The sequence below is a fragment of the Pongo pygmaeus genome, chromosome 14, assembly GCF_028885625.2.
Source record: "Pongo pygmaeus isolate AG05252 chromosome 14, NHGRI_mPonPyg2-v2.0_pri, whole genome shotgun sequence".
NCBI classification, from domain to species: domain Eukaryota; kingdom Metazoa; phylum Chordata; class Mammalia; order Primates; family Hominidae; genus Pongo; species Pongo pygmaeus.
The window spans coordinates 38675540-38697074 of NC_072387.2; the positions used below are offsets into that span (position 1 = coordinate 38675540).

Below are 21535 nucleotides of genomic sequence, written 5' to 3' on the forward strand. Positions count from 1 at the left end.
AAATCAAGCGTCATTGGGGGCTACCTTGGAGGTTGTCTATCACCTGCAATTTGATCTTGAAATGGGGACTTGCTACACTCAGACCCTAACAACCACGTTGCATTTCTGCCTCCATCTGCTCATCTGTAAAATGAAGTGCATTGCTGAGCACAGTTTTACTAGTTCATTCAAGCATCTGTTTCCCAAGTTAGTCTGAAAGTTGCTTAAAGATAAGGACTGCAGCTTCTTTATATCTCTATCTCTATCCTCACAACATCATCTCCAACCTCTCAATGCCTTGGTGCATGCTCAATGGATGAATGGAAAGATTGGATGCTCTTTGGCAGGGACCTACAGTTTCTACTTCATCCCTGAGTTCTAATGAGCCAAAGCCCAGGCAGCTCCAGAAGCTCCAGAATCTCCAGTGTTTGACACACAGCCCCACACAGGCGGAGGTTCTAGAGCTGCATGGGTATGGATGCAGCTCCAGAGGTCTGCAGCCTGCCAGGAGGGGGGCGTGAAGACAGAACTGTACCTCCCAATCCCTCCTGACCTGACTCAAATCAGCCACCAAGCTTGGGTGGACGAGGTATTCCTCAGTATTAGGTTTAATCCCAGACATTAGGATTTTGGGTGATTTTTCTTTTAGGCTTTTCTATGTATTTCAGATTTACCGCAATGAATGTGCGTTTGTTTAGTGCAGAGAGAAAAATAAGGAAAAATAGAAACCTCAGTAAGCTGTTGTAATTTTCACACTGGCTTGCTCAAGCAGAGTTCCAGGTCCAGCTCTTCTGTAGGATACATTCACCGAGGGGTCACCTCCCCTGGGTTTCCTCACTGTTTGTTCAGGAACACAATGACTAATCTGTAAAATGGGAAAGTTAACCTTTACTTTCTTCTCATTTTACACAGAATTGTTTGCAATAATTAGTGAGACATTGATGGACAGATGGTTGAGATCTGGGGAGAAGACACTGGAAGGCCAGATGGCCAGTGACGAAGGAGGAGAGAATGGGATTGTTATCAGGATAACACTGACCACCCCTAAAATTGCACTGTGCCTCCACTGCCTGAATAATTACACCCATTCTCCTTAATGGATTCTGCCAGAGGGGACCTGCCTTTGAAGGCTCACATTTAATTGTTATTATCATTATTACTATAATTAGTATAATGTAATGGATTCTGGACTTCATGCATTGCCTCCATATAACAGCAAAGTTCCTAGCAGCCAGCTGGTGTAGAGGACAGAAATTCCACTTTTTCTTCAGAAGCCACTGAGAATGTATTGACACCACTGAAATCCTCAGACTCACTAGGCCTGGCTTTAATAAGCATTTCCCCCTGTTTCTTTTTTTGCTCCCTCTCCAGAAACAGCTTCTCAGTGAAAATTGTCATGACAACCTGGAGAGAGGAAACGTTCTACAGCAAGCCGAGCGTGGGGACCGAGGGTCGGCGTCACAGTGAGAGAGCCGTGATGGAGGACGGGGTCACCCTGCTCGCCCAGTGCGGGGAGCTCCGTCATACAGAATCCCAGTGAGTTCTGGAGGTCATGCTCTGTTTCATAAATGAAAAGCTGGGGCAGGGGCCTTGCCAGACTGACACTCCTCGGGCCTCACAAGCTCCTGTGGGTGACCAGGCTGCTCCCCACCCCCGGCGTGGGCTGTTGCTACCCTGTACATCCCTCGGGTGGGCAGCGGTGCTTGAAACGCCAGCTCCCGCCCTTCCTGCCTAGTGGCTTGACGGCTTCGTTGTGCTAACCACCCAGGCAAGCTTGCGTGACTAACGGAGGAGCGTCTCCCCTTAGATTCTTCCCTCCCGGAGCCGGGGACAGCAGGTTGTTTATCACGGAAGGGCTGGGAAGGGCTTTTCAGAAAGGCCTTGGGGACTCTCTGTGTGGCATGGAACAGAGAGTGCCTGCCCACCCCAGGCAGCCGGATGCAGCCCCTGCCTGCTTCCCCCTCCCTGGCTGTGTGCGTTCCAGAAAACCACCTGACCTCCAGATTCTGTCTTGTCCAGTGGAGATTCTCCTGCCAGAAGGCAGGCGCTCTCCAAGGTCCCTCTCCCCAGAAGAGCCACGATCCCAGGAAGCCGGCTTGTGCAGAGGAAAGAACCGCACCTTGTTGTCAGAACAACCCCAGCTCTGCCACCTACACCTTGTGTGACCTTGGGCAAGTCACAGAAACTACTCGGATGCACAATCTCGTCACACTCCTAGTTTCCAAGCCCACACACCTGAGGGTCAATGTCCCTTATTGCACCCCCATCCCATACGAACTCCATCAGCAAGTCCTGTTTGTTCTTGCCCCAAGTATCTCTCCTGTCTGCCCATTCCCTGCATCTCCCCCGTCACCACCCCGGGCCAGTCCCCGTTACCCGCACCTGGAGGTCTGCACCAGCCCCACCTGCACTCCGGCGTCCACTCTCGCCTCCATAGCTGTGATCTCCGCACAACCACGAGGGGCCTTGAGAGCACAGCGAGGCCGTGAGGCTGCGCAGAGCCCCTCAGTCAGCAGGACCGCGCTCACGGTTCAGTGGGCCGTCTGCTAGAGGCTTTCCGCAGTTCACTCCTTCTCCCCACACAACCCTGAAGGCAAGATGTCTATAATCACACCGTCCCGCTTTACAGTGAGGAAACAGAGGTCCAGAGAGGTGAAGGCTCTGGCCCAATCACAGACTAGTGAGGGGCAGAGCCCGGATTTGGACCCAGGCAGTCGGACCCCAAGTCCATACCCTGGGCCTCATGCTGGATTGTTCCAGAACCTACACCAGCTCCCGCATGTCCTCGCCAGTGTCAGTCCTCACCAGGCTCCCCCCGGCCATTGTGCTCCACTCACCGCGCCTCCCCCTTCAGGCAGGGCACATGCGCACCTCCAGACCTTTGGCATCTCCCCTCCCCTCGCCACCTGGCTGAACTCTCCCCTTCACCCCTCTGAGCCTCCCTCCTCCTCAAGGACACCCGGCCTCCTGATCTAGAGGATGGAGCACAGCCACAGGTAGAGACAGGTGTGTTTCTCCCTGGCTGCTGCTGGTCTCCCCAGTTGGTCTATATGACCCGGGAAGTGATGTCCAGGTCTGTGTCCTCTGCTGTCGTGTATGCTGGCAAAGCGTGACACCAGCACACAGGAGGGGAAGTCGGTATCCTGGTGATGGGCAGAATGGATGAGCATCGATGCAGAGGTGCTGGGAGGCCAGCCCGTGGCCCAAATGAGAGCTTGGTGATCTACCTCTGCCCCATGGAGGGGGCACCTGCCAGTCAATCTGGAGAGGGGCATGTGCTGGCGAAAGAGGGTGCCCCTGAGCTAAAGCCCTGGTAGGAGGGTGGAGGAGAGGGAAAGGACTCAAGAAGGACTTCTGAGTGGGCGATACACTGGAAGTGGGGAATGAGGAGACTGGAGTATCCAAGATGGTGCCCGGGTGGCAGGGTGGTGTGCTGGGATGGAAATGAAGAGAAGACACAGGGCTGCCCTCAGAAGGGGTGGCGGCTGGGAAAAGGAAAAGCAGTCAGCCCTAAGTACTTAAAGTAGCTGGCAATTTATGGCAAGTGTCATTAAAGGGGAAAAAGTTGTGGGGAGAAGAATGTTTTTGGAATTTGTGATCTCCACACAGGCTGAGGCATTTCTCCTTGAGGTGCCTGCTCTGGCCGCCTGAGCAGGCCCCGACTCACAGAAGATGGAGGAGACACCGAAATGCTCTCTCTTCTTCCTAAAATGCATAGGTATTTTACCCAGATTGATTTCATTACTCCCAAAGTTAAATTAGGAGTATTTTGTTGAGAGTCACCGATGAGTTCTGAGGAGGGCTCTGGAAGGGGAAATAAGAACTAGAAGAGTCTCTATTGGTGACCCCTGCCCCCACTTCACTCTGGGAAAGGGTTCAGGGAAGGGAAGAGCAAAGGAGGCTGAGGACCAGGCGGGTCCTGGCCAGGAGGAAGCCGCCTCTTGCCTTGAGGCATTCGGGATCAGACCTGCAGGCATTGTGCTGTGGGGCCAGCTATTTCAGAGGAAGAGAACTTCCTGACCTTAACCCTGCCCTGCTATTAAAACACGGTCATAACTAGCTGGCCCGTACCTGCCGCTGGAGCCTGGCTGTCACTACTTTCTGTTTGGGGTACAGGACAATCTGGCGTGTCTTCTAGGCTCAGCATCAACACACACCATCCAGTGTATATTTTAGTACTGTCTTTACAGGCCTGACTCAGGGCAGGGGAAGTCGTCGGGAAAAACCACGCTCACGGCTCTGCCATTGTCTCCGTGTGTGGAGACATCAGCTACCCTCACTGGGCCTGAGATATTCATCTCTCCAATAAGCTTAGACCAGAAAGGCCATCTTGCAGCTTTTTTTAAAAAGAGTTGGACTCTTTCTTTAAGTTAAAAAAAAGTTAAACATTTTAAACAATGAAATCTTACATGTAACATCAATGTAAAAAGCAGATCAGGGTGAAACATACTGCTCATCCGGGGCTGGGCAGGGCCGAGCCCTCCTGTCTCCTTTCCCCTGCCCCATCCCACCTTGCTCCAAAGAACTTCTAGGGCCCGAGGAGCCCAATTCAAAACCCTCTGAATGAGGTGCTTGCTAAGAACATCCTGCAGCTCCCAGTGACTTCCTAAGAGAGCTTTCTCGGGGCTCCAGGTTTCTGCTTGGACTCCCTGGGGGCATGCCTGGGAAACCTACTGCTGGGGCCCCATTCCATGGTCCCAGAGGTGTGAAGGCATCTGCTTCACCTTCCATGCCGGCCTCCCAGGAGACGAGGAGGAATTCAGTCCCACGTTCAGGCAACCGTTGCTCAGCATTAACAGCTGTCTGCAAGTTGACACTGGAGCTCCAGCCAAGTGGTGTGACATGCCGCCCCTGCAGATGTGGTGCTCTATACCTCTTAAACCCAGGAGCTATCTGCATGTGATGTCCGATAAATGAGTGTTTCCTTTAACAAGTCTTAAGCCAGGCCCTGAAGCTAAGTCGCAGAGTGAGTATCTTCCTTGAGCCTGTCACCCCACAACATTCACGAATAAGAGCCCCTGCGGAGAAGCAGGCTATGTAGTCAGATAGACGTAAGTCAAACCCCCTAGCCTGTGTTCTCACCTGTGAAATGAGAAAGATCACAATAGCGACACCCGAGCTGTTGTTTGGAGAAGATGAGAGAGTGTCTGCACAGCTCACACCATCCTCTGCACCGCAGCTAACACTGTTAGCACCATCACATGGGCCCCTCTGCAAAGAGCTGCCCTCCTCATGAGAAATCATATGCTGAACCAGATCCCAGGGCCAGTTCCCAAATTGGGTCTCACACCTATCTGTCTGTTTTGAATACCAGATATTCTAAATACAACATCATTGTTATAATCTGAGGTACTAGATGATGTTATCCGCCTGCCTGCAGAGGATTTACTTTTGCTTTTGGCAGACATTTAGGCCAGGGGCTGATTGTCTTAGGCCAGACTGGATGAGCTGATTCAAAGCTGGTTTCGGCCTTTGTGAAGATGGGTCCATTTCTGGTTCAGTGTTTTGCCTGGGGATATCCCCTCCGCTGCCCCACCTGAAAGTCTGGAGTGCTTGCCTGGCCCCCTCCTGCACAGCAGGGCCTGAACACGGAGGTGTGTTTCCCCAGCCCTGTGAGACTGCCTAAAGTTCTACTCAGCTTCTCAGCCCCTCCACCGACACTCTGAATTGGCAAATGCCTCAGCAGGGAAAGTGGACCTGAATGTCTGGCATCCTCTCTGTGATCCCCTTCTCCTCTTGATTTTGGTTCCTCAAGTCCTCACTGCCCTGGGAGCACTCTGATACCCTCAGCAGAGTTTCGAAAATACTTTATGCAGTTTTTCTAGTTGTTCTCAAGGGGAGGGTTAGTTGGAGAAGAACACTGTAGCCAACCATCTTGGAAGTGACTGTTCCTATTTTACTTTAATGCTCATTTAGGTATTTTAAAAATTATTCTGTTTTCCTGAAACAGAAAAAAATATTCAGAAAATTTTTTCCTGAAACAGAAAAAAATATTCTGTTTTCTTCATTTGGGCTGGCATAACAAAAATACCATAAACGAGATGGCTTATAAACAACAAACATTTGTTTCTCACAGTTCTGGAGGCTGGGAAGTCCAAGATCAAGCCACTAGCAGTGTCTGGTGAGGGCCTCTTCCTCATAGATGGCACCTTCCATGTGTCCTCACATGGTGGTAGGCACTGGCTAGCTCTCTGCAGTCTCTTTTCTAAGGGTACTAGTCCCATTCATGAGGGCTCTGTCCTCACGACCTGATCACCTCTCAAAAGGCCCCATCTGCTGATACCATCACCTGGGGGGTTAGGATTTTGCATATGAATTGGGGTAGGGGCACAAACATTCAGACCTTAGTGCTATGCTTCATTGATTTAAGGACGGTCTCACTGGGATGTTGGGGGTAGCAAAGATCCACGTCTTCCATGCTAGTCTAGGAGTGCATTCTTCAGGAGGCAGAATGGCAGAATGGGAGGAGGGTCTCCAGTCATGGTTGCTGGTGGCCCATTGTTATAAACCACAGGGCATGGTCAATGAGGGCACATTGCCTGGTGGTTTCCTCCAGCTGAGTTCAGAAGGCATTTTTCCTCAGCAAGTTCACAAACTAGTTTGATCAATAATTTTTCCTCCAAGTAGTACATTTTGGAAATGAGGTAAGAGAGCCATCTCCTGGTAAGAAATATGGCAGTGTGTGAGGGAGGCCTGCAGCGACTCCGGCACTGTGTGGAGCCCTGTGGGTCCCTGGGAAGTCTGGGGTTTGGGAAGGTACCCAGAGTGAGTGGATTCCTGGCCCTGTGTTCACCCGATCTTCAACAAGTGTAGCTCCCGTTTTATCTGTTTTATATACTGGGTTCCTAAGAAAAGTTTTCCACCATTGGGGAATTTCAGAAGTTGCTCCACCATCAGATAAATTGGAAAACCACCCCATCGAGCTCAACTGCTTCATTTTATAAACCAAAGTCCCCAGAGGTAAAATGACTTTCCCAAGATCATGCAAATGATTCATGGTGAAAACAGGACAAAACGGTCTGACCTCCATTCAGCGCTCTTCCTACCACCCCACACTGTCTTTTGGAGATGCGGTTTCCTAGAAGATCTTTATTTTAGAACAACACTTCTTTTAAAGAGCACTGCTCTGTGCTTTTGTGTAGAGCTGCATAGACTTTTCTCGCAAACTTCCCCAGAGGACATGGAACAAACAGGGCTGTTGATATTTTCCTGCTGGGAGGTCAAAGGCCCACCAGAGGAGCTCAGTGCCCTGCCAGGGGCCTGTCCTGGCTCTCCTGCTCACCCTGTGACGTTGACTCATCCTGCCACCTCGAGGGTCTCTCTTTCTTCCTTTGTAACATGAGAAAAGCAGAAAGCCTAAGATCTTCACATCCTGTGGGAAGCACTTCAGTCAGGGGAATCCCCCCATGTGGCTGGAGTCACCCTGACACCACCGCATAATGATTCATCCTTCCCTTGGGAAGCCAATGAGATCAACAAGCCAAGACTATGGGCTCTTCACAAGGGAGGAGTGATGTCTCTGCATCAAGGGAGAAGAAATACTATACCAGCAAATCCGTGCTTAAAGATTCCCCCATTCCCTCTTTAGGAATCATTTATATTGCTGGCCACAGTGGCTCACGCTTGTAATCCCAGCACTTTGGGAGGCTGAGGCGGGCAGATCACCTGAGGTCAGGAGTTCAAGACCAGCCTGGCCAACATGGTGAAACCCCATCTCTACTGAAAATACAAAAATTAGCCAGGTGTGGTAGCAGGCGCCTGTAATCCCAGCTACTTTGGAGGCTGAGGCAGGAGAATCGCTTGAACCTGGGAGATGGAGGTTGCAGTGAGCCAAGATCATGCCACTGCACCCCAGTCTGGGCAACAGAGCGAGACTCCGTCTCAAAAAAAAAAAAATGGAATCATATATATTTGCTCTTTTGACAATGTCTCTATCAGTGAATTGGAGAGAAACTCATCCCTGTGGCTGATTAAGATAAAATAAAGTTATGATGAGATGTTACTAGGGACCTACAATTCTTCCCTGGGGAAAAGGTCACACACACACACACACACACACACACACACACACACACACAAACACACTCACTCTCTCTCTCTTTTGCTAGAACGGGCTGGAACTGTTCTTGCAAAGACTGGGCTGAGATGCACGAGTAAATCTGACGTGTCCACCCTCATCTCTACAGGATCAGCCCCAGCTCTGGGGCCAAGGACTCCTTGGCTCACTGAAGAATCCCACCATGCAGGTATGACCTGGATAGTACTTGACATTGCATTGTAGTGGGGAAAAATAAAAAGGAACATGAAACCTATTGGCTGGTCTTTTATGTCCTCTAATTCCCATCTCATTGGAGTAAAATGAACCAAAGTACCATCTGGTACAGGAAAGTGAAGTTGCCCCATGTCTGTCAGACCCTAAAACACACCTGACAGGGTTTACTGACTGGGAGCTAGATGAGAAGAGAACATCAATTGAGAAGAGAACAAAACTATAGCTCCCAATACAGAGATATGTTTAAAGAACTACAAATAAACTCCTCAGATTTGGCAAGGAGTTGTATGTAAATCTAGGATTAATGAGCAATGGCCGTGCAATAAAGGCCACCAGCCATCATCCCCAACCCCCACCCCCGTCAGCACTGAAGCCCACACAGTCACCTGAGTTCAAAGGCTGTGGAAAGAACATGAGCTTTGGGGCCAGGCCTGACTTCAAATCCTGGCTCTTTCACTAACAACCGTGTAACTCAGGCTCTCTGACCCTAAGGTTTTTTCTTTTCTTTTTTTTTTTTTTTTTTTGAGACGGACTCTCCCCCTGTCGCCTAGGCTGGAGTCCAGTGGTGCAATCTCAGCTCACTGCAACCTCCGCCTTCCAGATTCAAGCAGTTCTCCCAGGTTCATGCCATTCTCCTGTCTCAGCCTCCCGAGTAGCTGAGACTACAGGCGCATGCCACCACACCCGGCTAATTTTTGTATTTTTAGTAGAGACAGAGTTTCGCCATATTGGTCAGGCTGGTCTCGAACTCCCGGCCTCAGGTGATCCACCTGCCTCAGCCTCCCAAAGTGCTGGGATTACAGGTGTGAGCCACCACACCCGACCAGCTTTCTTATCTGTAAAATGGGGATAGCAATACCTTCCTCATTGACATCAATGAGGCTGGGTGCAGTGGCTCACACCTGTAACCCCAGCACTTTGGGAGGCAGAGGCGGGTGGATCACCTGAGGTCGGGAGTTTGAGACCAGCCTGGCCAACATGGCGAAACCCCATCTCTACTAAAAATACAAAAATTAGCCAGGCGTGGTGGTAGGTACCTGTTAATCCCAGCTACTCAGGAGGCTGAGGCAGGAGAATCACTTGAACCCAGGAGGCGGAGGTTGCAGTGAGCCAAGATCACGCCATTGCACTCCAGACTAGATGACAGAGCGAGACTCTGTCTCAAAAAAAAAAAGTAAATGAAGCAAGGACATTTCAAAAGCATCGAGTGTTCAGAATGCGGGCAGCCAGTCATTTGTCACCATTAGAGACAGCACCTTCCACCTGTCCCATCACTGAAACTACAATGGGGCTCTGCACACACAAAGGTACTACCTCCTTGAAATTTCTATTGCATTTTGAAGTTGAATGGGGCTCAAAGAGCAGAGAGACTACTTTTCCATGGCTTAGAAAGACCAGAGGACAGGATACACGTAGGATGACACAACGCCTGAACCCACTTCAGTGAAGAGGAGTGCAATTTTGTACAGTATTAAAACTCCATCTGGGTGCAGTGGCTCACACCTATAATCCCAGCACTTTGGGAGGCTGAGGCGGGTCGGATCTGCTGAGGTAAGCAGTTGGAGACTAGCCTGGCCAACATGGCGAAACCCCGTCTCTACTAAAAATACAAAAAATTAGCCAGGCATGGTGGTGTGTGCCTGTAATCCCGGCTACCTGGGAGGCTAAGGCAGGAGAATCACTTGAACCTGGGAGGTAGAGGTTGCAGTGAGCTGAGATCCCACCATTGCACTCCAGCCTGGACGGCAGAGCAAGACTTTGTCAAAAAAACAAACAAACAAACAAAAATCTTCTCCTTTTGGTTTGTTTGCCAACAGACTTTGGCTTCTTGGGCAAAACCCTCATCAGTAACTTTGCTCAAGAAGCCGAAGTCTGTTGGCAAATAAACCAAAAGGAGGAGTTTTGGGAAGAACTAAAACACTGTGGCCAGCCATCAATGAGCAAAGTTTACTGAGATCATGTTCAAAAGCACCCACAACTCTAAACATCTCAATTAAACTTGAAGGAAGGGCCGGCACAAGGAGAGACACATTTCTCTTAAAACAGCTCACTGCTCCTCCATTCTAATTAAGCAACAAACAAAATCAGTTCTTATGTGCATTGGTGGTCTTTACAATGTAGCCCAAGGTAAGGACTGCGGAGAGCATAATTATCCATAATTAGTCTCCCACTGTTGCCAGGACTTAAATCTGACAAACCCCAACATGCCTAGAAGTGTGCCACAAGAGACGGCTGCTTACATGACGTGATCTGAGAAAGCCCCTGGTGAGTCTGTTTTGCATTGCTATAAAGGGATATTGAGGCTGGGTAATTTAGAAAGAAAAGAAGTTTATTTGGTTCATGGTTCTGCAGGCTGTGTACATGCATGGCACTGGCATCTGCTCAGCTTCTGGTGAGGCCTCAGGAAGCTTACAATCATGATGGAAGGTGAAGAGGGAGCAGGCATGTCACATGGTGACAGGGGAACAAGAGAGAGAGATGGGGCGGTGCCAGGCTCCTTTCAACAACCAGCTATCACGTGAACTAACAGAACAAGAACTCACTCATTACCGAGGACGGCACCAAGCCTTTCATGAGGAATCTCCCCCATGACCCAAACACCTCCCACCAGACCCCACCTCCAACATTGGGGATCACATTTTAACATGAGATTTTGAGGGGAAAACATCCAAACTATATCAGCCGCACAGGCTAGCCTGCCCTCAAATATCTTCTGTCACAGTCGTGTTAGGCATAGCCCTAAGAAACCCATGTCGAATGTACCTAGGTTGCCAGAGAGGGATGTGGGCCCACGATCACTAATCACAACCTTCGTACTGCCAGTCCACCTTAATCAGAAAGCAACGCTACCAGGAAAACAGGGCAAAGACACTTTCTGATAGAGGTAGAAGAGTCAAGGAAAGATGCTAAAAAATGGGCCATTTTCTGGAATCCCCGGGCCTAGCAGGAGATGCTAGATGAAGCCCTGGTCTTTCTGAGTCCGATGGACCTGGCTTCCAATTCTGGCTCCACCACACACCTACCAGCTCTGTGATATAGAGAAAAATACTACAGATACTAGATACTAGAAGAGATACTAGAACAGTCCCTGGCACACAACAGATGCTCATTAACTATGAGTGTCTCTCCCTGTGGGCAGGAACCATGGGAGCTTCCTCTTTCTTGTAACCTCTTCAATGTGGAAACTTCTCTCAGATCCTTCCAGCCTTGCCTTTGCTCTTCTTTCAATGTCAGGTCTGGCAACACCTCAGGGCCAATTCCAGCAACTCCAGGCTAAGGTTGAGGCTGGAGGCCACTTTGCTCAAGAAGCTGAAGTCTGTTGGCAAATAAACCAAAAGGAGGAGTTTTGGGAAGAACTAAAACACTGTGGCCAGCCATCAATGAGCAAAGTTCAGCTCAGGCACATGTCAGGACGTTTACATGTTTTCCTTCCTGAGGAGTTTCCAAAAGGGCAACTAGGAAGGCTATTAATGCAAAAGTCTTTTTTAAAAATTGTATTAGAATTCTATTTACCTTTATGCTTAATTGCAAGACTCGAATTTATAAGATCTGAAGCAATGATGAGTTGTGAATTTTCTATTTGACCATGTGTCGATGTGGAAAGTTCTAATATCAGCAAACTTTAAGAAATCCCTGCTGTTCCTAAGCACCATACTTGGCACTAGGAAAACAGACAGATTTTAGATTAATCTATATCCTCGTGGAGTTTACGGCCTCTATGGGGAAATGGAAATTATGCATGAGAAGAATGAACAGGGTTTCACAGAGGAAAGCTTTGGGTGGCAAACGGAAAGTGCAGGCTGCGAGCCTAACAGGAGATTGACATGTGCCCTGGAGGGCTTAGAACTGGAGGAAATCCGATTGCTGAGGCAAACCGTAAACCAGTCAGGATGCAGAGAGTCTGCTTAGAGAGAGAGAATGGCTCCAAGGCCCGGAGACGTCACCGTAATCTGATTGAAGGTATTTATATCTAACGAAAGAATGTATCAATCTGAAGAGCAGGTGGATTCCCAGAGCCTAGAAAAAACAAGAATCAGTGAGATGGAAGTGGTGACCACGAAGGCAGTGGTCCCACGGCAGGGTGCCTGCATCCCAGGGACAACCAAGAGGATCCTGCTGGTCACGGGACAAAACAGAACTTCTATTTATATCTTGCTTATCCCTTAAAATGTCTCTGTGACTTGTCCAGTGTAACTATGTAAGTCTATGACCAAGTCAAGCACATTGTCAAAATCTATCCCTAATCATTCAATCTAGAACCTTAGTAAGCAGGTGCTCCCAATATCTGCCAAATGAGTTTAAGACATTTTTGACCAATTCTCCCTCTTCTAGAGAGGGTATCTGCTAGGAGTCTGAAAGAAATTAAGATTTAATGGAAATTCCTCATTGCCACCATGTCTTTCTTTCACCTGAGCCTCTTGGCTGGAGTTAACCTGTCATGCTACTATAGCCCAAATTTTATAATTCTTTGGTTGTTGTATAATCAAAAACTTCCAAGTGGTGCAAAATGCTTGCTCTAAATCAGGGCTACAGGTTTGAAAAATAAACCACTTAAAAGGAGTTCTAAGCCTTACCATCCTACACAAACCTGTTACTCTTAGTGTAATTGGTTGCATGTGTCTGTGCAGCGTCCCTTTAGGAGTTGACATGCACTGTGTTAAACTCTTTGGCAAAAATGAAGCATGAAGTATTTTGGTTCAAATTGTGATTGCTATGCAAAATGCACAAACTTGGAAAATAAGAGCTTCTTCCTGTGAGGTGCTGTTGATCTCATGAGGGGCAGCAGATGCCATTGTGAAGAGCACTCACTGCTGAGCTTCTGTGTGGCCTTAGGCAAGATATTCAAGTTCTCTGGCTTCAGTTGCCTCATTAATAAAATCGGATTAAAAACAAGTTTCCTCACCTGGTTGCTGTGAAGATTGAAGGAAGTACATTTATAAGCATTGCGTTTGCTATGTAGGTAAAGCTCAGGAATAATTTTTTTAAAATGTAAAGTTGCATGACATATGCATAAACATTTCATCTGTTTCATAAATATCCTGTGACAAAGTGAGGGCTTGCAAAATAATGAAAGGAGACAATAGCAGATGGTTTTTCACTGATATGAAAATAGTGGGGGGTTTTTTTTCCATCACAGAATTATGAGTTGGTCAGAGGAAAGAATGGTGAAGACTTCAGTAAAGAGTAACACAAATGTCTGAATAAAATTTGCAAAAACAATTTTCTTCCCGAGGACTGGAAGTGACATGGACAGTTGGGCAATAAAAGAACAGCAGCGATTTTCTGCTCCATTTCTACAACAACAACAAAAACACGATGGTGGAAAACAATGCCAAGTGGAAATCTTCATTCCTTGGGGATAGAAAAACACATCCCTCTTCTTTAAGAACTATTACCACAGATTGCAGCAACAAGACGCTACAGAGAAAAGCTTGGTTGGGTTGAGCCAACCGTATGTGGCAAATGATTAAAAAGATGGTTTCCCTCTGGGAGAGCAGAGGGCCCGTCACCAGGAGGAGCAAGAGGAACAAAGAGCTCTCATTCACGTCCGCAATGCTGACGGGACGTGCGTTTTCCTCGGCAAACTGGCAAGCTCCCTGGAAAGGGAAGATTAACACAAGCAGGGAATACGAACTCTCTCCAGCAAACCGTGCCCATTGTCAGCCTGGGGAGAGTGCTGAGGAATGAATGGATGGTCATTGATCCTGCACTAGGAGAACTTGAATGAACTCCTTCCCCTGCTTCCCAACTCCTCCCACCTTTATTTAACTCACACGCAGCAATTCTCATTTATCCAATGTCCCTGGGCAAGAGCTAGTCCATGTGAATTCATTTTACGAAAAACTTAGCTGATCTGTTTGAATTTCAGATGTACGCTTAATTAAGGTTTCACTTTTTTTGGTAGAAATCTTTTAAAAATTAACGTCAGAGCTCTTTGCCCTCTAGAAGTACAGGGAACTTTACTGAGATGGCCCAGGAGGGAGCCCCGAGCACGGAGTGCACACCTGAGTGCTCAGCTGCACCCCGCGCTGTTGCTTTGCTCATTTATTTCTATTTATGAATCAAGGTTGTTAATGTGAACGTCATTAATGCAATGATGCCTCTGTAGAGGCAGACAGGGTGGGAGACAAGGCTGAGGAGGGACAGAGGGCTGTGCTTCTCCGGTATTCTCGTCCATGATGTCCATCCCTCCCGCCCTGAACCGGGAGGCTGGTATTGGTCATTTCTGGGTCCTCTCGTCCCGCCTACTCCTGCTCATCCAGACTCATGGCTTTCAATGCCATCTATATGTTCATGCCTTCCCTCAACGACAGACTTGTTTATACATCTGCCTACTAGGAAGCTCCGTGAGGATGTTGAATCAGTAACTCAAGCGAAACAGCCCCAGACTCAGCCTTGCTCCAATTCCCCAGACCTCTTCCTCCCACTCCGCCGCATCTCAGCAAGGACAACCCCATCCTTCCAGTTGCTCAAGCCCAACAACTTGAAGTCATCCTTGACAGTTTTCTTTCCTCACTCCCTACCTCCAGGCCCTCAGTAAATCCTGTAAGCTCCACCTGCAAAATACAGTCTACAGAGGCTGACTGCTTCTCACCTCCGCTGCTGCTCCCACTTCCGGCCACACTGCTACTGCTCTTTCCTGGATTACTGCAAAGCTTCCTGCCTGGCCTTTCAGCTTCTGGCCTTGTCTCCCTGTTCTCAACACAAAAATCAGTCATCCTTCTAATCACGTCGCTCTGCAAAGTCAAACTCCTGTCAGTGGTCTGCAAGGTCCGAGGGATCTGGGTCCTCATTCCTTCTCTGTCCTCATCTCCTCAGACTCTTCCCCTGGGCTCAATCAGCTTCATTCACCACCCAAGCTCCTTGCTGTTCCCACTCAGGGCCTTTGCACTTGCTACTTCCTCTGCCCGCAATACTGTTCACCTGAATATACATGTGACTCCTCCCCCGACTTCAGGTCCTTACTCAAACATCGCTCTCGAGTGAGGCCTTACCTGGCTACTTTATTTAAACGTTGACATGGTTTGTCTGTGTCCCCACCCAAATCTCATCTTGAATTCCCATGTGCTGTGGGAAGGACCCGGTGGGATGTAATTGAATCATGGGAGGCAGGTCTTTCTTGTGCTGTTCTCATGATAGTGAATACGCCTCATGAGACCTGATGGTTTTATAAGAAGGAGTTACCCTGCACAAGCTCTCTCTTTGCCTGCCACCATCCACATAAGATGCGACTTGCTCCTCCTTGCCTTCCATCATGATTGTGAGGCCTCCCCAACCATGTGAAACTGTAAGTCCATTAAACCTCTTTCTTTTGTAAATTGCCTAGTCTCGGGTATGTCTTTATCAGCAGCGTGAAAACGGACTAATACAAACATCCACCCACACCTACCCAATGCCCTCTTTCTCTCCTTATTGTATTTTAACATGTATCACTACCCTATATAAGATATCGCATGCATATATATCTTTTTCATTGTCTGCCTTTGCCAAGGAGAATGTAAGCACCATGAGAACAGGGAGTTTTTTTCTTTTTTTCTTTCTTTCTTTTTTTTTTTTTTTTTTGAGATGCAGTCTCACTCTATTGCCCAGCCTGGAGTGTAGTGGCACTATCTCAGCTCTCTGCAACCTCTGTCTCATGGATTCAAGTGATTCTCCTGCCTCAGCCTCCCTAGTAGCTGGGGTTACAGGCGTGCACCACCAGCCTGGCTAATTTTTGTATTTTTAGTAGAGATGGTGTTTCACCACGTTGGCCAGGCTGGTCTCAAACTCCTGACCTCAAATAATCCACCTGCCTTGGCCTCCTAAAGTGCTGGAATTATAGGCATAAGCCACCACACCTGGCCAGTTTTTTCTATATTGTTCACTATTATATCCCCAGCCCCCAGAATAGTACCTGCACATAATACGTCATCAATAAATGCTTGTCAAATGAATAATTTTTTTACTATAGTCATTAAGCCTGCATCTAGAAATACAGGGTAGTGATTATAAACATGGATTTTAAAGTCACATGAATATAGATTCCCAAACCTGCTCTAACCCCATTTTAGCTGTGTGACCTTGGGCAAGGTGTTAATACTTTTATCGTTGTTAAAATAGGTACAATGATGTACAAAACAGGAAGCAAAGCACTGAACACAGAACCTGGCAAGCTGTAATCATCTGGCGCATCTGAACTGTCTGGGTGGTGTCTCCGCTGCTGCCGCCTGAGTGCAGGTTTCCATCATCTGTTGCCTGTTGACCACGAAACTCCCAACTCATCCCTTTCACTCCAGCCTTCCTCAAACCCCAGGGTCTTCCACCCACTAGGACCAGAGTGATCCTCTGAACATAAAACTGATTGATAACAGATCATCCAAATAGACTAATAATCGACCAATTAATAATTGACAATCAAAAAATTCTCTCCTCCAAAACAAACAAACAAAAAAAAAAACAAGAAAACTGTCAAAAATTGTCAAAATCAACTTTTCTAGAACTCTGAAAGTTAACCACCAAAGGCTTGGAATAATCTGGGAAGCTTTTATTTAATTAAAATGGCTGAGTCTTGGTATGAACAGCAAACTTTGTGGTGTTTCAACTTGCCCTATTCCTATCTCCCTATCTACCATGCGGTGGTTCCCTGGAAAGCTAACGATCACTGTAAAAGACAGCAGCCTGGTGGCTATCAGAGAGAGAGAAATGGAGTCGGGAGTCCTTTAAAGTCTTATTCCCATGGAGTCGTCATTAGTTAGCCTCTGTAGTAGTTCCCTGGAAGACCCCATTTATAAGGTCATCTTTATTTGACCTGACTTAGAGTTCACCTAGTGCAAAAGGCTTTTCTTCAGGGGTGTTTGTAAAAATAAAAAAATAAAAAAATTAGAGACCGTTGTTTAACTTTCTGGCTGGGTGCTTTGTGGCTGCCTAAGGCTGTGGATCACAGTTGGGCAGACAATAAGCTGATCAAAAACCATAAAAGTAAAATCTGGGGAATGAGCTCTCCATGGGGTCTTAGACAAGCTTCACCCACTTTCTGGGCATCTAGAAGGTCACGGGCATGTGTAGGACTCTGCATGTGTCCAGGGCTGTGCACATGCTCAGAAAAGACCTAAGAAGGCCCAAAGAGCTCACTTCTGGCTGATCTTGGGGTTCTGTAAAACCAGAAAGTGAAAGCTAAGGCACAGTTTCAACTGCCTGGCTGAGTGTTGAAGGAGTGTCCAACTTGCACACACAGCAGTTTTCCAAGGACTGGGAGATTTACTGGTCACTGGCGTTCAAGGAAACCTCTGTCCATTCATTAACTGACCACTGAGCTGATTGAGCAGAGAGCTCAGTGGCTAAACATGATAAAGAATATAGACTTTAAAGAAGATATTTAGAAATATCACTAAGTAAAATAATAACAACAAACAGCAACAACAACAGGCCCAGAGGATGGAGCAGAATCTGACTTCCAGAGAGCCTATCAGGGAACTTCTGGGCCTCTATAGTCGTGTGAGCTAATTCCCATAATAAATTTAAAAATGCTTTGAGATGAATGAAAATGAAAACACAACATAGCAACAATGAAGGATGCACTAAAGCAGTGCTTACAGAGAATTGTGTAGCTGTAAACTTGTATTTTTAAGAAAAAAGGAAAAGTCTCATATTAATAATCTAACATTCCATCCTCAGAAATTAGAAAAAGAAAAACAAACTAAACCCAAAAATAAGCATCAGGAAGGAAATAATAAAGATTACAAAGAAAATAAATAAAATGGAGAATTTTTAAAATAGAGAAAAATCGATAAAACCAAAAGATCACCAAAATCACAAAACATTTAACTAAACTGACCAAGAAAAAAAGAGAGAAGACTCAAATTACTAAAACCAGGTATGGAGAAAGGGCATTACTTGCAAAACTAGAGTTTGAAGGAAATACTACAAGCAGTTATATGCCAACAAATTAGATAACCTAGATGAAATGGACACATTTATAGAAACACACAAACTACTGAAACTCAGAAAGAGAAAAATCTGAATATACCTATAACAAGAAAGATGTTGAATTAGTCATCAAAAAATTTCCCACGAAATAAAAGCCCATGACCAGATGGCTTCACTGATGAATTCTACCAAACATTTAATGAAGAATTAACATCAATCTTTCACAGATTCTTCCAAAAAATAGAAGAGGAGGGAACACTTCCCAGAAGCTGTCTCAGAGGCTGCCTGTCAAAGTACTCTATTCTAAGTCTAAATCCTCAACACAGCATTGCCAGTTTTTTATAATCCGGCCCCTGCACCACCTACCCCACCCTCATGCGTGTGGCGCTCTAAACTTCCTCTGTTGTTTCTAAGAGTGCACCATGCTCTCTTCTCACCTCCCAGCCTTCATACCCGCCGTTCCTTCTGCCTGGTATAGTCTCTCTGCCTCCCCTTCTCTTACTGATTCCTGTCCATCTTTTGAGACAGCCCCTCCGCAGGAAATTTCCCTGCACCCCTCCTGACTGTGTGAGGTGTCTCTCCTGAGGGCACCCACACCACGTGCCTATGCTCCTGCAGCATTTCTGACTCTGAAAAAAAATATGTCCATGCATTTATCTGCCTCTCTTCCCAGTCCTGGAAGACAGGAACGGTGATTCCAATAGCTTGCAGGGTGCTTCTCACTAGCAAGGCACATCAACCTTTGCTGAATAAACGACCTCAGGATAAGGTAAGGTATTCCTAAATTACTGCTGTTTCTGGGACTAATTTTGATAATTTTATCCTAGTCCCAACAAGGACTCTCCCTTTGTAGAGACAGCATTCACAACAAAATGAATCTTTCTCAAGACTAAAATAAAGAAAAGAGCATTTCCAGGTTCAGACCTGCTCACAGAGTAAAATAGACAAGGCCAGTCCATGCCTGTCTGAGTACATGAACTGCATTCTCTGTGAGTGCCCTGGTCACCTCTTGGGACACAGCCCACCAGCAGCAGCCTTGCCTGAGGCCACGGTGCTATGTGGGTGCTGGAGATGCCAGGAGGCAAGGCAGGAGGCATGGGAGGCACCGGCCTGGTTCCTAAGAAGCTCAGGCATCCAGTGAGGAGAAATGGGCTGGAAAGTAGAAAAAGACAACGTCGTTTCCAGGAAAACTAAAATCAAAGTCAAGGAAGTGAGGCCAGCAGTCACTGCTCTAAGGTGCAGGGGCTGTCCTCAAGGTGGCCAAAGAGCTCCAGGAAGGCAAGACTTTAGGGAGAGGAGAAACTGGGAAAGGCTTGGAGGTCAGAAAGAACGCAGTGTGTTGGAAGGTAACGAGAAGGGGCAGGGGAGACACAAAGGAGACGCATTTGGGAGGGTTTTAAATACTTTGCTAGTGAGTTTCATTTTTTGCCTGTTTAAGTAATTTAAACCTGCTAATGAATTTAACTTTTCATTATGGGGGCCATTAAACATTTTTGGGCCAAAGAGAAAGTGACGTGCATGCCAAGAGGTGTTTGATGAAGACGAAGCAGGCAGGAGTCCATAGGTGGTGGTTAGAGAGTAGAGGCGGGGGGCCTGGCAGTCCAGACTCCAGGCAGGTTGGCCCTAACAAGAAAGGAGCCAGCAGGAGGAATATAAGGCAAGTAACTTGCCCTGGTCCTGCAGCGGCAAGGTGGCAGTGAAGCTGGGACATGAACCCAGGGGTCTGACTCCAGCAACCTCACCCTTTGCTGCTAGGCACACCTGCATGGCAACCACCTAGCTGTGCCTTTAAAATAGCTGTGAGCAGCTTAAGGCTTCAATAGCCACATATATGCATTTCTAGCAAGTGACAAGAGTGCTATTAATTATGCTAATGTAAGGGTCATTATGTATGTAAGCGCAACACTAGTCTCTTACAAACACTAAAGGAGTGGAATTGGTCTTCTTCCCTTTCCACATACCCGACAGTTGCTTAAGACAGTCTTCTGCCACACTAGGTACTTCGTAAATATCCATTGAGTGGAAAAGTCCAGTGGCCAGTGGAAGTCACTAGAGTGAGGCTGAGTCCAGACACTTTCATGTGTCATATCTATAGGTTTCCATTTGGAGGCTGAATGACATTCACGATGCCCTCTGTCCTCTTTCACCGACAGGCTACACAGGTGGTTTCTTCACAGGCCTGTTTCCTGGCGGACGTCCATAGGTGGGGCCCAAGTGACCATTATCAAAAATGGTTCAACTGGGAATTGGCACATTTTTGCTTGTGTCCAGTAACTTTTTAAAAGTTGAATATATTGTCTAAACCTGGCCCTCTAGTCTTGCAGGGCTAAAAGACTCTCAGGGTCCCTGCCTGACAGCTAAGAAGGCGTGTAGTGTTAGCATCCTCTGTATTGCATCACTGTAAGGTGGCATTCTGAATAAAGGGACTTAAAACAGTATTTCAGAAGAAAAAATTCTATTATACCTAATTTTTAAAAACTTTTGTCTTTCTTCCCCTCTTGTAACTAATAGCTTAGTTTGAGCATGAAAATAAACTGGGGGGAAGAATGGCCTCCTTTGTTTGCTAATGTTTTTTCCTTTTACTCACTATTGTGAAATGCGATTCTTTAATAGATGGTGTTTAATGCTCTGTGTTAACTTCCCTTAAGGCTCTGTTGAGCATGACAAATGTGTGGATCATTACTTCTCAGTTCTCCTTGAGAAGATAAAACAATAATACATTGAAGTTTGTATTTTAACCCAGTTTTTCCGTGTGAGGCCTTTAATTTTTGGTGTTGCTGACAAATATACGTGTCCCATTTTCCAAGCGGATGCTACCCTTCCCTTTAGGACGTCATCGTGGTTGGCCATAGTCTGGCTCCTCAGTGCATTCTCCACGGGCTCTGCCGAGCGGGGGTGTTGGTGTCGGTGCAGCACCATTGCACGCTCACTTCTGACTCTGAGGAGGACTACGGAGCAGTTGGGTGTCCTTCAGTTTAGGAAGCAAGGGTCGCTGCTTTTGAATCAGATCCCTCTCTCTAGAATGAACCTCTTAGAATGCGCCCAGGATTGCAAATTCGCTTCCTGTCTCTGCAACATGTCATGGAAAGTTTTGGGCTGTGAAACAGCCTGTCCTTTTATCTTCAAAGCTTGAAAGCTCTTGGATCTAAGAAGGAAATCATTTATTTGGGTTGAAAAAGACAATTTGTTTTTAGGATGATTAAACACAGAGTTAACAAAAAATGAAAACCAAATGACTTTTAGCCTAATAAGAAACTCACATGTTTATAAATCTGCTGCTCTTAACTCATTAATGTCATCCAAAAACCAGGCATCCTACTGTTGGAAACTGCAATATTGAAGTACAAAATGGGTGGGGTGAGAGGAAACGAGAATCTG

The 21535-nt window shown here is 46.9% G+C and overlaps 1 long non-coding RNA gene across 1 annotated transcript; it reads left to right on the forward strand.

Annotated features, from left to right (window-relative positions):
• Positions 1–1419: 1419 nt before the first annotated feature.
• On the forward strand, positions 1420–16811 carry LOC134738047 (uncharacterized). Its single transcript, XR_010123535.1, has 3 exons — positions 1420–1515; positions 8088–8225; positions 16352–16811. It is a non-coding gene; the product is annotated as an uncharacterized LOC134738047 (long non-coding RNA).
• Positions 16812–21535: the final 4724 nt, after the last annotated feature.